Raw genomic sequence first — 12,389 nt, 5'->3', positions numbered from 1 at the left:
GGGCTCCCCTCCGAGCCCCATCACATTGACAAGTCTGCTCTCGGAGCTCGCAGCAAGGTCCAGCGAGGCGGCAGGGACGAGCCTCCTCTCCCTGAGCCTGGGGAGCGCCCGGCGTGTTCCCGTCGTGGCTTGTGCTCTACCCCTGCACAGAGGAGGCGCGGCGGCACGTCCGAGCCCGCCTCTCCCCTCCCGGGCGACGAGCAGTCCCGGCCGCAGCTGCAGCCGCGGGCCCGGCCCCCGCCTCCGCGGCCGCGCACCGCTCCGCCCACAGCGGGGAGCCCCCGCCTGACGCCCGCCCGCAGCGCTGCCCCGGCCCTGCCCGCCGCCCTCCATCCCCGCCGCCCTCCATCCCCGCCGCCCTCCATCCCCGCCGCCCTCCATCCCCGCCGCCCTCCATCCCCGCCGCCCTCCATCCCCGCCGCCCTCCATCCCCGCCGCCCTCCATCCCCGCCGCCCTCCATCCCCGCCGCCCCGGAGCTCTGCCGTTCAACCCAGTCTCGGCGGCACCCTCGACGTGTTGCCTCCCGCTCGTTTCAACATCCCGGGCTCGCTCTAGACGTAATTCAACTACTTGAATGAAGAGCAATAAACCGGCTGCTTTTTGTTGGCTCCTGATCCAAGTCTGGGTCTCCTCTTGTGGTGCGTGCCCAGAGCTGAGTGTTCAGTTGCTGCCAGGCTTCCAAAGTTGCTATGTTTATTATTTGTTAAAAATACATTAAGGAAAAAAATAAACCCTGCTATTGGTTTAGAATACAGTATCATAAAAAGAAAATGTTTCTGTTGATCATCTGTTTCTCAGGCAAATGTCCCAATTAGAAAATAGAAGCACTCAAAAGTCAAGCTAGTAAAGGCATTACAGTGAGTTACAATGACAAGTAAAGTTTGATTTCTGCAGCAAGTAATGTGAGAGCTGTATTTTAATAAATTTGAGGTGCCTTTCGAAAATATTTGCCTTACTTTCTCATGAAATTCCATTAAAAGTCGCCACTTTATTCAGCTGCAACTTCATTTAATCACTGGGATGGCATGGTAAGTGCGTTTTATGATCCACAGAAAATTTCCTTTATATTTTTAATGGTTTAATTTTGTACCAGAATGCAAAGCTGGATACATGAAGATTCCTATGAAACAAATTATTTAGAAACATTCACTTTTGGAATAACTAAATCAGACCACTTTATAAATGGGTGCTAGTATCCAGCTTCCCAGCTCACTCCCTGTCCAGCCATCCAGACTGCAGGAGGCTTAAGTGGCTGGGCCCTGCCAGCTGCTGGCTCCCTGCTGGGAAAACCCACCCACATGGTTTCCACCAGAAAGTTTCAACTAAATTTAAGCAATCCTGAAAAATACTGAAACTGTATCAAATCAATATTGCCTATTAGAATTGCTTTTCTTCAGAGCATTTTCAGCCATTCCTACCCATCACATCATGATTTAAATCCTGTGAGAGTCCTCTGGTAGGTCTACGACAACTCGCCTGAAGACCAGCTCCTTGCCTTCCTCCATAGTCTTTACCTGGAGCCTAAATCCTGCCAGCAGGCAGAGCCCAGTTCCCCAGGCAGGTGGAGTCAGCCCCCACCAATCATAAAAGCTTTTATAGTTCTATTAAACACCATTTAATCAAATAGTCTAATAATCACGCTTTGGTTTTCCACCCAAAAGCTCAGTGTGTTCCAGGCAGTAAGTAAGCATCATGATTTCTTTTCACATATGGCCTGAAGCCATATAGCACTGCAGCAAGTTTTATTACCCGCTTGCCGGAGTCCCCGTGTGGTGCAATCATGACAGACATACCTGAGGAAGTAAACCCAGCAGCCACCTCGCTGAGCAGCAGAACTTTCGGTCAGATCCCAAGAACAGGTTCACTGGGTCCTCTGCTAGCGAGGCAGTTCCTCAACTTCATGCCCTCTGTAGCAGGATTGATTAGAAATCTCCTAATGGATAAAAAGAATCAATACAGAAGTAATTTTTATATCAAATTACTAGCGACAAATTGTATTCGAAAAACTTTTACTTGAGATTTTATTAAAATTGATGTTTAAAAATGTCTTCTGAAATTGAAGCATTGGGGAAATTTCTAAAGGCTTCGAATGTAAAAATACCCAGTTCATGTTAAGTTTTGTTTCTTTAAAAAAAAAAGTCATAAAAATGAAGAGGAAAAGCAAATGCATTTAAACTTAGTTCCATTTTAATAAATCTAAGGTTGTTATTGTAATAGTGTTGCTGAAGTGAAGACAGTTTTATCTTGAATGTATCCCTCAATTTATAACATTAAACTTTCAGTTCTACTGTATTTACTACCCACCTAATTTGATTTTATATGTAGCAGCTGAACACCAAGGCACTGATATCTTCGTATTCAATTAAAGTAAGGAATTAGGAACACAAGTGTGGTTTTCACCATCTCAAGTTAGAGTAATAACAAGACTCTTTATGTTCTCCTCTTCTCCTAAAACTGTAATGGCGAGCTATTGTGCTCTGCTCTGACTAGCAAGTACTCTGTGCAAATCATTTTGCTCTTAGGATCATAACAACATTTGAAGTCATTTATTGATTCAATCCTGCCAGCAAACGGGACTTGTACAGCACAGAAGCTCTCACCAGCCTGCACTCAGACCCCGAACGGGTGACAAACGGCAGGAATGTCGCAGGGAGCAGCTCCCTTTGCAGTTGCTGATCCTGCAGCGTCATCCACACCAGCAATTTGCAGTGAAATCAGGGAAAGTATTCAGGTGTTTAAGTGAAGTCTGTGTTTGGTTGAGGAGCATATTTTTTTTTCTGTAATTGTCACTCAGATATTACATTAAGCTGCGTGGCAGATAGGTAATAATATTTTACACCTAGGCAAGCTGAAAGTGGCTGTTTTTATGGAGAAATCCTACTGGATTTCCATAGCTTTCCACTTCTGAGTCAGATTTTAGTAGAGAAGGTTCCTTCTGCTCTAGGATATGCCAAAATACAGTGGCTTTTGTTCTGGCAACAGGAGTCTTCACCACTTTATCCGCGTGACTTCGTCCCTAAGCCATCCCCAAGGAGATGGTGGCAGGGAGAAGCTCTGAAGTCCCTTTCTGGCTCCCGAGCACCTTTCCAGGGGAGCCAGGAGGAATCTGGAAGGACCATTGGATGAAACCAGCAGAATTCCCCCTGGAGTGACAGTCATCTTTGTCATCTTCTACTCCTATCCTCATATTCCACTGTTGGTCCAAATCCTCCTTTGAGATGAAATGCAGGAGCATCACTGACCTCAGGAGGTGATGGTGATTACCAGCAGATGCGTGAGTATCTGGTGCTTTAAGCAGACGCAGACTCATAGGACTGGTAATGGGCGAGTGCTTTCGCTGTTGCTGGACCATGTTTTATAGCAACTCATGAAATCCCATAAGCGGCTCCAGCACTGTGTGTCAGATGACATTTAAGAACGTTTCTCCCTGTAATTTTTTTAAATGACTAGCAACTCCATTATTTGAATAACCAAAATACTTTCTAATGGCTGCTTGAGAAGCCTTTAATTCATACCCTGCTGTTTGGAGTTAATCCATTCAGAAATTAAAACAGTGCAGGTCACCTTTGAAAAGGAGAAAGCTGCAAAAATATCCCATTTTATACACACAAAGCATATGTGAGGAGACATTGAGTTGGTGTAAAAATGCTGTAACATACTTGATGTGACGTGGTATTCTTACCATATTTAAGCAACGTTCATCTCTGCCTTAAATTGTCTGGCAAAAAATAAGTCCTGTTCAGCACTCTGTTCTTAGATTTTTGTTAGGTTTTCTTTTCTCATTTTCCTCATTAGACTGACAAGTTTTCATAGTCACAGAGGGCAGTTTTGCTCCTACTGATGGAAAATAAATGCTTTTGCAAACGACTCCTATGAACATGGGAGGGCAGCCCTGGCCCTCTGCCCTCTGCCCCCGTGGTGGAGCAGCCAGCGCTGCCGCAGCCTTCAAGCAAACTCTGGGGCTCTGGATGCCCTCCCAGGAATGGGAATATACTCCTGGTGTGCTGACTGCTGCTGAAACTGAATTGCCTTTGGAAAATGGGTGAGGGGCAGAAGCGAATCTTGGATGCAAACAAACAAACAAAAAGCAAAAGAGAGAGATGCTGAAATGTTCACATCTCTGCTCCCAGCACAGTGACCTTCACTGTGGAGTTCTGCCTCAGAGTAGCTCATAACAACACACTGGCGACTGCCAGCCCGGTTGTCTTTAAAATGTCACTGGTTTAACATCAAATCAAGAGGTATAATTGCATTTTTCTTTCCTTCTCCCCACCTCCTGAATTCCAGTCCTGATCAGGCCCAAACCGAACTGACAGTGTGTTGTGTTCCCATAAGAAGTCTGTAAAAGGTCATAAACGCTGCAAGTTCAAACGTCTGGATTGTTTTCACTATACATGATGACTTTCCTGTTTCCCATCTGCAAGCAATGGGCTTCACCGCCTTGAAGTTATTCCAGGATCCAGGTGATAGGCAGGAGTCTAACCCAGTGTTTGAGAAAGACTTGATTGGTCTTATATTAGGAAATTCAAGGTTTAAACTGTCAGACTGTGCTGTCTCTTTGGTTTATTCATCCTTACTCTGGATAAGTGGCATTTCCACCAAAAATCTTCATTTTACTTTCTATGAAACTGATTAAGGTAGAATGCACACTTCTGTGTTCTGGCTATGCACAGTTCACAGAATCATAGAATACCAGGTTGGAAGGGACCACAAGGATCATCTGGTCCAACCTCTTTTGGCAAAGGCACAGTCTAGACAAGATGGCCCAGTACCCTGTCCAGCTTAATCTTAAAAGTGTCCAGTGCTGGGGAATCCACCGGTGGTTTCCCCAGGGAGATTATTGCAATGGCTGCTCTCGCTTTATGCAGCAGCAGAATTTTTAATTGCCTTTAGGTTCTACTTTATCTACTTTAAATGATCTAACAGTATGAGACACTTATACAAGAACATATGGAAAGGGAAGGTAACATATATTCATAATAATGCAACAATAGCTCATCTTCTAGTACACTGTGCTTACAATAAAATCAAAAGCAGTCAGAAAATATTATGCTGTAATATTTATCTCAAATTTAAAGTGTACAAGCCTATTTTAATAAAAGACATGATGTCAGCTGCCCAGCACTTAGATAACAGTATAAGATAGCAAGAATAGACAACAAATAAAAATTGTCATCTGTCGGGTCCATCAGCACGCGGGGCCGCCATTCAGCAGCTCACCCTACAGCAAGTGGGAGCTGCTGCACCTCCATTGCAACCCCTGCATAGGAAAAGGGATCTGGTAAATTTATTGGGAAGAGCTTGAACGGGTTGGATCACCCAGAGACAAAGACAACTCAGCTCAGTCTTGGGGATTAGAAAAAAATCCTGTGCTTTTCAGACGTATACTAAATCCAGGGAAGCAGCCAGGCTTCAACATTACCACGAGGAGCTCTGACTCCAAGATGTCCTGGCAGTGCCTGATGGTTTGGAGGCGAGTACTGTTTGTCTCTGAAGTGTCTCTACCTACATACTGTGGTTATTCTCTGAGTAACATGTTTTTGTCTAACTTACACCAGGATGTTTATAAACTATATTAGCTCACCGTCTTGTAATTTCTTACATTTTAAAGATAATTATTATAAAGTAAAATTTTATACTTTATACATTAACATTTGTCCCTCTTCTGTGGAAAAAGTAATATAATCATCCTTTGAAATAGAAACTTATTGATAAAACTCAAAACACTCCATATTTGGGTCTACAAAATATTTTTAGCAATTGTTTACCAACATCCTGATTCATTACATTCTTAAAGCAGTATAAGTAATAGGGAATTGAAACAAAAATACTACTAATAAAGACTGAAAAAAGAACACTAATAAAAATGTTACTAAAAAAAAAGAACATTAAGTCCAAGAGAGAACACCGCTGAGTTAGGCAGTACCTTGTACTTCTCACCAGGCTCATACAAACTAGTAACATCTCCTGTGCAGAAAACTGACATAGATTTGACCTCAAAGAACTCTCAGCACCTCCTACGGAAAAAAACTGCACATAAGAAACCAACAGATCAGACAAGATCTGCAGCAGCCTCTTAAATGCTGAGGCCTCGGTTTTGCAAGGGTTTCTGTGTGAGCTGCAATGTAAGTGCCTCAGCAATCTGCCAGTTCCCAGTGTAAAGGCTGAGGAGATGAAGCTACTGTGCAAGATTTTAAAGAAGGATACACGTTTTCCATGTGTAAAACTGAAGGGTTTGCTTTACGTTTTAAAAAAACTGAGATTGTTCCTCCTTTTTATTATTTGCATTGCCAGGATCACATCATGCTAGGCTTTCCACTGGTACAAAGCCAGAAAATAGAAAGATTTAGAAATTCAAGTCACATCTACCCAGTTTTTCAAGAGACTCAATGGATGACTGGAGAATTAGTATAATTACTGCAACATCACAGATACCAAGCAAATAAGGCCTGATTAACCAGGGGTGGGAAAAATAATTTTATTTGCTTAGACTGCATTTTGATTTGTCTGTTTATTAATAATAAATACTTGATAAACTACTGGAAGAAAAAACAGTGCTCTTAAAAAGTCACGTCTTGCATTCCCCTGGTCAAGAGCTGAAGCTGGTATGAAGACATTAGTGATTAAACACTGTTGCAGTAGGTTTCCTGACCTGTCTGCTGGGCCGCTTACAGAGACATGCGGCTGTGGCAGAGGAGATGCTGCTCGTGCAGGAGAAGTGAGGAAGAAAGCCGAGCCAGCAGCACCTGCAGCATCCTCTGCAGCACCACTGCCTCACCCAGGTACGAGGGGCACTCTGCCTGTGCTCACCTGTGGGCCTTTCAGCACGACCAATTGTTTTAATAACAGCTTAACATAAAATACATTTTATTTGATATAGATCTATATTTCTCTATTTATACAGTGTACATATATAGATACTCAGTATTCATAGTTGTTTATACGATTTTTCTATATTAAATACCTTTATAAATGCCACTTAAGCTGAAAGAACATAGGGGAATACTCCAAATTGATGCGAGTTACTGCAACTGTCAGTTAGGGATTTAAGTACATAGCATGCCAATGTGCTACATCTTTGAATCATGGGTGAGTGAGACAGCAAGAGAAGAGGTGTTGACAGTGTGAATCCGTCAAGTTGATAAAACCAAAATCATGACCTTTGTTACACCAGTTCAATCAGAAAATGTACAGAAACCCCATTTTTCCAATAAATACTAGAGCATAAAAGATGAGAGTGCAAGAAAAAGAAAAGTTCAAGTAGAACAAGAATTTTATGCTATATATAAAACACTCAACATGGAAAATCAGATTGGGCACAAACATCTTGTATTAAACACACCATATCTGGGCTGACATGCAGAAAGGCTTTTAAGTATTCAATTAATTTTCCTTTGCAGCTCAAGACTGTATTTTTATTTTCTAAGGAACTATCTGCAGCTGCTCTCTGCCTCAACCACAAAAACCTATCCGCTTTTAATAAAAGACTGCAACACAACTCATTGAAGCCAACAGTTTCAAAAAGCATCCATTAATTTTGGATGCTTCTGGTTTTAGATGTCTCCCTTAATGAGCTTGAATGTAAACATGCTCTTAATAATTCTGCCAAAACTAGGCTAATAAGTTGATGTCTTCATTTATCAGCTGAAACACCTGACCTCATGCTGTACCGATGAATCAGATGCTCTGACTTAATAATTTATATTACTTTTCTTTATATGAAATAAACAGAAACTTTGGGCCAGATTCACTACTCTGTTCCCATTCCTCCCAGCAATGCTGGGACCAGGAGAAAGCAGCCTGGATGGAGATGCCAGCAGAGCATCCCTGCAGCAGCCAAACTGAGAGGGGTTCACCTCCGCACCCCTCTCATCAAGCACGTGTTTGTGGAACGGGGATGTGTAAGAACGTGTATTTTTCAGTTAGCAGATAACCCTTTCATCAATAATGGATCTCTTCAGTCTGTTGGTGAATCAACCTGCTACCTGCTGTTTCAGAAAGATTAAGAGACTATGGCTCCTAAATTAGAATTGAAATGACTATTTTGTTCAAGCAGGATCAATTACTCGCTGGTGTTTCCTCGGTGCTCCTTGTAGTTAGAAAGCTGCAGGGCTGATGAATGTGGAGGATTAAGTGATGATCTGGGAGGTGACACTGTAGAAGTTTGGCCATGGCCTGTTGATACATTAACATTTTATGGCCATGGCAGGAAGGACCCAGACCAAAGAAAAATCCATCCAGAAAATCAAACGGCTTTCCCCCCAGGATGTATCAGGCAGATGCTGGCAGTCACTTGTGAAGGGCTTGGAAACAGGGATTGCTCCAGCAAGTGACCTGAGAAACTGATAAACATGAGTGATGCCTCCCTCTGCTTCTCAGCTTCTGGCTGGGATGGTCAGAACCCGCTCCTAGCCCAGATGAATTTTCTCTTGGGTAATTTTCCTGGCAGCCCATAAGCCTAAAGCAATTTTTCCCAAAAGAGAAAGAGTTGCACAGCCCTAAAGGCCCAACAACACTTGAAGAACTTATGGGATTTAAGTCACTTCCTTGGTCACAAACGGCCCAGGAATAGCAGCCTCTCCCCATCCTCCAAAGAGAATGTGGCACCAAAGACCTGGGGAGAGGTTGCAACAAGCAAAGGAAAGATGGAAACTGAAAGGCAGATTGCTCTTGATTCCACATCCTTTGCGTGTGAACCCCGATGTTTTTTCAGTGTTCTCAGAGAAATGAGATTAAAGATAGTCCTTTCTCACCTCCCTTCTCCTAAGATCTGAACTGGTTAACTTCTGACAGGGGTTTTCTGTGTCAGCCCTTTGTACAGATTCTGATAGGGAACACCAAAACCTAACCTAAGCAACACATTTGGTAGGTGTGGACTAGAAGTTGTGCATAACAGAGCGGTAACTAATAATCAATTTTCACCAGACAGGAGCTTGTCATGTGGAAAGAGGGTGGGCAGAAAATGCTGGCTATAGACAAAGCCCAATACACAGATGAAGTACTGAACATATGGGAAGATGGAGTCAAGAAAATGCACAGGAGAGTTTGACTTTTACAAAAAAGTAAATAACGTTCCGCTAGTTTAAAATAATGATAATGAGCACCGTAGAAATACACAAATTCCAGCAATTAATCTTCAAAAGCATCCTGGAAAAGTGTCTGAGACAAAAGATGTTCATGAAATGAATTCTTAGAGGTGATCAAATAGTTCTAACAAAGTGTTTCATGGAGAAATAATTACATTTGCAGAGTTTTAGAGAAAAATTGCAACATACATTTGTTCAAAGTGGGGTTTTTTAGGGGTAAGCATGCGTTGGATTTCAGACGCTTCCCTCTGAAAGCTCCACTGACTGTCAGGAGGCTAATTTAGGTGATAACATGTAGATAACAAAACCTGGATGCATATATATGTTTCTCCTTTCCTTGTCTCCTACGTAGGTAAGAATCCTGACACTCAGATGTGACTGTGCTCTGATTTAAGCCTTCTGCACGGTGAAAATTTTTGAGCAGAATGATTATTTCTCAAGCTGTAATTCAGTCATGTCCAGCTCACTGCAGGCAGGCAGTCAAACACAGAGGCAGGTATCCAGGTGAATTGGAAAGGACAGGCTTCATAGCATGCTCGGAATTAATTTGTGTTCCTGGGACTCGGGCTGTACGGATGACATTTGCGAGGTATTTCAGCTGGGTACCCACCGGCGGGCAGCCCGGCCCAGCTGTGCCCAGGCACATTCTGTCCCAACCCCAGGGACCCACTGCCTGCTAAGATCAGTGCCCACCTTAAGCATATTGCAACCGACGGGAAGATGAAGGTACGTATTTGATCAGCCACAGAATAAATCATGTCACTAAGCAGAAAGGTATTTGAAAGAAGCAGTAACAACTCTATAAAACTGCTAGAATTCAGATATTTACAGCTACTTTAATATTATGGCTTTTACTTCACTAATCTGAAATTAATCCACCATGTAAAAATAGATATTTGTTTAAATAAATTGACTACTCTGCTAGTTAGAGATAGTGATTTCCAGTGTTCAGAAGGTCTGCTTCATTTTGATCTTTTTTAGGAGGTAATCCTCATAATCCTGTATAAAGTTGACTATAATATGTGTTCTCCCTTTGAGCTCTTTGCATACAGCAGTGATCCTGCCACCTCTCACTAGCTTCTGCTACTGAGGAGTTCAGGTTTTCAGGAGGAAACCAGGAAGCCGTTATGAAGATGTTAACTGCAGCGATAACCAGAATGAATTCAGCCACAATACTGTTAGCAGATGAACACTGTGAGGAAAACTCTAAGCACTGATTAAAGTTTTCTATCCCAGCAAAATCAGTATTTTTCTTACAGCTGCACGCGTACTCATGGTCTATTCCAGCGCTTCCAACTTCAGCCACTGTATGTGGAAGTTCAGTCTGTTTTCGCAGCATTATTATTCTGTGTACGAAAGCTCTACATATGATGTTTTCTGCTTATCTATTTTTATTGCATCTTTCTTAGCAATAAAGTCTCTCTGAGCTGTGCTTTACACCTCAGAACAAGTCTGTTGGCCAGATGGCTGCTCTAACAAATGGGGAGAAATGTCAGAAGCATTTTTGCATAGCTGGGCAGTGAGGCGCACCAGTCCTGCTCCTCGCTGCCAGCACCGGCCACCGCACACCAGAGCTGAACACAACTTGGTTGTCTGCATGAGGGTAAGAGGCACAGGGCAAGGACCAGCCCTCCAGGGACGATCCCTTCATCGGGGAGAGGCTGCTCGGGCACTGCCTGAGCTATCTGGCTGTGTCTATGAGACCTGGTCCCAAAAGCCAAATCCTCACCAAAACGTCTTCTGTGTTTGCTTCCCAGATGGCACATGCAGCTTTGGCTATGAACACTTGCCCTAAAATTTCAAAGATAGCTTTGAATGGGAAACTCCTAATTGGCTTTCAAAATCCTAACCTTACCATGCTTCATCTTATATTGATTATCAGCAGTACATTATCTGCTTGATAGAGTATCATTTTATCTTATGGGTGATGATTCCTCACTGCTTCTTACGATTTTGCACCAAATACCTTTTGCTGTCAGAGAAGGTGTCTTTTAAAGTCCAACTTCATGGCCTTGTTTTGTGCATGAGAAATGCCAAGTCAAATAGGCAGGATTGCTTTGCTAATGAGACTCTGGCGAAGTGCATCACAGTGAATCATTAGCTAATGATTATTGAAAATCCTGACAATAGCAAGCAACATTTTTTGCATTAGGAAGCTCTTCTGTTGTCTATTGTTTCTCTGTCAACGTGATACCATCAAGTTAAAATCAGATTTCTGGAAACCAGAGGCCTGAAGTTGGTGATGGTAGCGATGGCTAAAAGAAATCATACTAATTCCTTTTAAAAATAGTTCCCATGTTACAGCATGGCCCTACAGAAAGGAGAGAGGTGCTGTGGGAAGCCAGAAGGATCTGCTGGAATAATCTGTGGCTTTCTGCACGTGTGAGAAAGTTACCGGTAACTAAAACAACCCAGGGGAGGGACAGACAGGAGAACTTGTTCAGAAGACCAAAAAGCACCCCCAAAAAACCCAAGCCAAACCAAAAAAAATGAGGAAGGTCTCTGTTACCCCAGAGAACAGCCAGGGCTCACAGAGGAAGAGTGAGGTCCTAGAGAGCAGAAGATATTTGCTCTCTGGGAAATTTTTCATTGTGCTCAAGCATCCTGGGAAGCAGTTGGGAGAAGTGACAGATGGGACACGGGGCTGTGAGGGCACAGGCAGGGAGGCCGTGGTGGTCTCCTGAACATGGGGCAGCTGCAGCCCATGGGCACCACCCTCATGGAGCCTCCAAAAGGTCTCACCTCCTCAGGGGTAAAGTTAATAGCAGAGATAATTTAAAAAGGCAGGTAGATTTCTCCCTCCAATGTAACTGCTACAATAACTCATGTTTTTGAGATACTATCACGTTTATTTAGCTTTTCTTGCAAGATATTTTTGGTTGTTGTGTTGGGTTTTTTTTGGCTGTACTTGGATGAACCTACATATCCAGCAACAAAAAATTCAGTCTTTTTGGCAGTTATTTTTGACCTTTTCTTGAGCAATAGCTGATAGCTTTCCAGACTCTTTGTCTAATAGTAGAGGTTAAGCTAAGACTAAAATGTTCACCTGATTGCACTTGAACTTGTGGCTTACCCAGGTAGAAAAAAAAGCTGCACTTTTGACATAGAACTGCTTCCAAAAACATTGAACAAGTATTTGGGCTATAACTTTATATGCTATTGAGTTCTATTGCACAGAATTTTTTCTACAATATTCCACACACACTGAAAACCGCTTTTCTAGTTTATGAAATGTTAATACTATAGCATGAATTTATATAGATGTATAATTAGAAATGATAGCCTAGGGATAAAATCTTATT

The 12,389-nt window shown here is 42.7% G+C and overlaps 1 long non-coding RNA gene across 3 annotated transcripts in view; it reads right to left on the bottom strand.

Moving 5' to 3' along the window:
- Positions 1 to 471: 471 nt before the first annotated feature.
- The window catches only part of LOC136107181 (uncharacterized), a 223,080-nt gene continuing 211,162 nt past the window's right edge, over positions 472 to 12,389 (bottom strand). For all 3 annotated transcript variants that reach the window (XR_010652248.2, XR_011741224.1, XR_011741225.1), the window contains exons 3-4: positions 1,795 to 1,934; positions 472 to 688 (exon numbers count right to left, since the gene is read on the bottom strand). This is a non-coding gene — a long non-coding RNA (uncharacterized lncRNA). The remainder of the gene's footprint in view (positions 689 to 1,794; positions 1,935 to 12,389) is intronic.

This window comes from Patagioenas fasciata, chromosome 13, assembly GCF_037038585.1.
Source record: "Patagioenas fasciata isolate bPatFas1 chromosome 13, bPatFas1.hap1, whole genome shotgun sequence".
Classification (NCBI taxonomy): domain Eukaryota; kingdom Metazoa; phylum Chordata; class Aves; order Columbiformes; family Columbidae; genus Patagioenas; species Patagioenas fasciata.
The sequence above is the reverse complement of the archived record's forward strand: the minus strand, read 5'-3'. Positions and strand labels throughout refer to the sequence as shown.